Source organism: Etheostoma spectabile, chromosome 8 (genome assembly GCF_008692095.1).
Source record: "Etheostoma spectabile isolate EspeVRDwgs_2016 chromosome 8, UIUC_Espe_1.0, whole genome shotgun sequence".
In the NCBI taxonomy this organism is placed as follows: Eukaryota; Metazoa; Chordata; class Actinopteri; order Perciformes; family Percidae; genus Etheostoma; species Etheostoma spectabile.
In genome coordinates, this window is record NC_045740.1 from 2,738,432 (window position 1) to 2,743,230 (window position 4,799).

The following is a 4,799-nucleotide window of genomic DNA, read 5'->3' on the forward strand; positions in this document are numbered from 1 at the left end:
GGGGGGGGGGGGGCTGCTCTGCTTTAGCTAGGTGTGGGCATCCTTTGCATGTTGACAGCTCCTCTCACATGGCTGCTGCTGGGAGTCAGGGCTCCTGATGGGAACAAGACAAGCAGAGAGAGGAAAGATTAAGAGATTTGATTTGGATTTCTGGAAGTTCCACCATACTGTGTGGACAGCTTGTCTGGCAGTGAGCCCCCATGATGCCTTCCGAAATCTGTGCTTAGGTTTACATAATAAGATGGCCTGGACACTAGAGAGACATGTTTGCACTGCATTATAAAAGTAAGGAATACACCTTAAACATGTATGTATAGTAAATTATAGTGACAAAGTAAGGAATTTTAAGCCTTTTGAGCTGAAACGGTTGGTCAATTAATTAGCGGACTGACCTAAAATAAATCTGCAACTATTTGATAATCGAGTTGTGGTTTGTTGTTTTTACAATTGATCATAAAATAATAGTATTATTAAAATAGTTTAATTTATGAGTCCGTAATTTACAAATAGATAATACATATATTTCTCTTGTGAATGTTAAAAATCTAAAATCTGTTTTATTTATTAGTTTATTTTGTTGAGAACTGAGATTAAAAAAATCTAATAGCCAGCATTTATTTGATTATACCTATGGCCTACTTGGCAGTGAAGACTAAAATGATGGTGTACACAGTACTTGCTCCTTTAGCACAGTGTACAGAGTTTTGATTGGAAAAGTGCTGAAGAGCAGTTTGCTTGTAAATTATACACCACGGGAGTTCATCAACTATTCTTCTATCCCTCTCCAGTTACCTTTCAAAGCTGCGTCATAGCCACCCGTCCACTGATGCTACGTGAGATTAATGGGGTGGTGGCACATTTAGCTTATCCATGCTGGTTCATTATTTCTTTAATAGTGTAGGAGGAAATTGCACCTAAATGGTCCCTGTCCATGTTAGCTAAAAGTGAATTGTATGTTAATTTATTACAAACTCTGTTAATAAACCATTTGCATTTAGCTGAGTTTTTACAAAGTTAATGTGAGAAACAACACGTGGTTGAGTGTGACTTTCAAGCTGTTTTCTTTGGCAACCTCATGTGACGGGGAACCCAACATGGGATGAAAACATTGATGATAATAGATATTTACTCCTCAAAACTATATCATCTACACTTTCCATATTTATGACATAAATTCCTTTTCAAAGGACCAGGATCTGCCTTTGGAACGACCCCAAGACAGCTGAGGGCTTTAGCTGCGAGTTCGTGCAGAGCAAGTTAAACATCGTTTCTGTAGAAGCTGTATGGAAAGTGTAACAAAAGTCAAGTCCTGAATTATTGAGCGATAGCAGCCGACAGCAGAATAAAAACCATGTGTAAGGAGCAACAACAAGAAGAAGTGTAGAAGAGCATCAATGTTCCTTTGGACTTGTTATGAAAGAGAATGTAATGGTGGATTACATCAAGTTTAATGTTGCTTCACCACCGTCAACTGTTTGTCTTTTTCTGAAATATTGCAAGCATTTTTCCGTACCAAGAGTGTCCAAATTGGATTGTTTTGTTTTGCGTGAACACACAATTGTCATTCACCAGGTCAGAAATGCAAAGTTATGCTTTTATGGAGCTGCTACCTTTTGAAGTTGTGGTGATGATGTAGCCGTCATAGTGATGAGGAGATGAAAAGTTGAAGTAGTCTGTGGTGCATGAGATGAGCAACGAGATACACAGTATTTACAGGTCGCACACAGGTAGCTACTTTCTCACTGTGTGTTGAATTCCAGCTATGAGGTATGGCAAGTGCTCGTTTGACTGTTATTCATAACTTGATCCAGATTTCGCCTGAACTCTTTTCTTTGAAAGTAAATCTTCAATGCCTAGTAATTTTTCAAACATAAATAACAAAAATGTGACGAGTCCATTTTCTCTTTTGGTCATACATTACAGTGATTCCTATTTTTTCAGGTTTGGTTAGGTAAGTCAGACAACACAACGAATTCAAGGATTTCAAATGTGCTCTAGAATAATGTGATTAATCGATAATGAAAATAATTGTTGGTTGCAGCCCTTTTTGAAAGTACGCCATCTTTATTGCTGCCAATACAGAGTTAATCGGTGAGGTTCAATTCAAGTAGATTGTGAAGAATGTGGAGAAAGAACATTTTCACAGCTTTCACACCTGGCTAATCCATGCAGAAAGCAGGAAATGCGGCTGCAGCTTGTCAGTTTCAGAAGGTTGCAAAACTTGGGTAATGCAAATTAGCCAATTAGACCAAATTAGAGGTCTTCACATGTCCAGAAATTAGGACCCTATATCCAAAACTCATTAGAAACAAACTTAAACCCAACATATAGACACACAGACCAAAAACTTGCGGCAATACAATGGCATCATACATGACCCGATTAGAATGAATCTAATTTGGACCCTGTGCCTAGTAACTGAGAGGACCCATGTAGACCTGCACTTCCTTTTCAGATTCCCTGAACAACACCCCAAAGAGAATAGAGTTTACTCAGGGTGAGCAGCCTCTAGCTGGTTATACATGTGGTGTGTATGAATGTGAAGTCAAGCATTACTGAAAAAATATGTGCCTGTTTAAATGAGCCTCCGTGGACAAACAAATATATTGGAGGAAACTAAAGTTGTTTAAACACCTCGGAGAATACCGTTCCCTGTCAGTTGCTGTGTTAGTTACTGTTCTTCTACTTGTTGACACGTGTTTTACGTAATCCAAACAGCACGGGATGATGGTTGCATATTAACCAAACCAATATGCAAAGCCGTAACTATGGACTGCATGGTCAGAATATGTACGTGGAGCACAGCAGGCTGTTTCTGTTGGATACTTTAAAAGCATTTTGATCAAACAAGCTGTTGTCTCTTCAGAAAGCCAGGCAGCTGAGGTCCCAGGAGGCTTGTTAGAGGGGCCTTTTTCAATGTTTTTTCCTTGCTTTTTACTTCTGGTGAGAGCTCCAGTGTACTGTCAGATGACAACATGAGCAGTACGACGAGGGATTCCCATACTATCAAGTCCCCCTGCAAACCGAGTAGTATTCCGTTCTACTGCTGTTGTCTCTTACAAGAGTTTTATATAAAGGATTTCCTTCTCACATGGAGTCACAACATTGTCACATTACTGTCTTTGCTGTACATGCTGCAAAAGGGCAAGGTTCACTTCATCACCGTGCTTGGCTTGTTTGCAAGGAAGAAATGAATGTCGAGGTTTTGCGTAATGAGCCGGATGGCAGTGAAGCAGAACATGTACTGTGAATGCACAACATAGTAGGCAGTGCACAGCTCCCTGGAACTGAAAATGGAACATACTGCCTAGCTGAACAGGCGTGCAACACAGATGGAGCTACTTACTGTTTATGTCTGAGATCAAACTAAAATATACATAAAGACCATGAGACCCAGTGTTACCACTCTCATAGTAAATGGCTGTTACTGTATGAGAGGAATTGTTCCAAAAAAAATTGCACACGGAGCTTGTTTGTCTACATGTTACTTACTTTTGTTGTCTGACAGAAGAAGGAAATATTAAGTGACCAATTACTGCAGCAACCACTGTAAATCTAACGGCACACTTTCATCACCACGCAGCAGACCCAAATCTGTCAGAGGTTTGATGAGGGAAAAAGCCATGGAAGATGTTGGGCCATTTGGAGATTACACAGTGATGTGCCGCGCCTCATCTCATGAACATTGTTCAGTCTTATTTTTGTTAAAACATTAATTTCAAAGTCTGTGATATGTTAATATGCACATTAAATCATTTGTAACAAGTAGTAGGTCAATCTACCACCGAGCCGGTACCCATGAGTACAACAACCACTGGGTCACCAATCGCACCCAAAACGTGTTATTTTGACCCCGTTTTTTAATGTTATTTATATTATTTGAATTGGATTATTTGGCCATACCAATATGTGGTTATTCTGAACCAGTAACACTGTAATATTTACTTTTCTGTTGAGTCATAAATTAAACCAAAAAGTGTCATTTTTTTTGACCCAGTGTTATATTTGAATTTCTATTCTGGTAATTTTTATTTTGTTTTTATTTTGTCCTACTATGTCTTTCAAGTTTGTAAAGGCACAAACTCTACAGTACAATTTTTTTCTCTTCCTCTACAGCTTTACTTGATTTTAGGTGAAACACTTAGGCCTGTCATCTATTCACATAAACTTTTTTCTTTGGGTATTTATGCACCCTCTGCGCCTCATTATTAGGTTTGTGTTTTTCTCAGAGCACACAAATACACTTGCTGTTGCTATGTAGGGTCTTAATTTATGTTAATGTATGTTATCAATCACCCTTAAACACACAAGTTCAAGCGCATCCGGATTGAAGTACAGTTTAGAGATGAGATTTCACACAGGGAATGAGTGTGCCTTAGCTAAGTGACTGCATCTCATATCTGGGTCTGCTGATGGGCTCGCATCCAAATAGCCTACTTATCAGTATTCTGCTGCAAGGAGCTCTGCGCCTAATTGATGCTCCCTTTGACTGTCATCATAATAAATTGGGTTTCATTCACTTTTGATGGCATTAGAGCTTTACTCAAATGGCCCACTATGCTCCATTAAGATATGAGCCCATGTTGGTAGATTTAGAGCTTGGATCTGATGAGTATCAATGCCACAGAGAACTGAATTGTATGCAGTGCATTGTCAGGGAATTGGTGAGTGGCAACCTGAGGCGGTGCCCTGGATGGTTGTAAATATGTAGCACAGCATGCGTCAGAGGTTTTAGTTGTGTATGTCACATGACCAAGTCCAGGTTAAGTCTTGCATGGCTGAAAAACAGGGCCACGCCT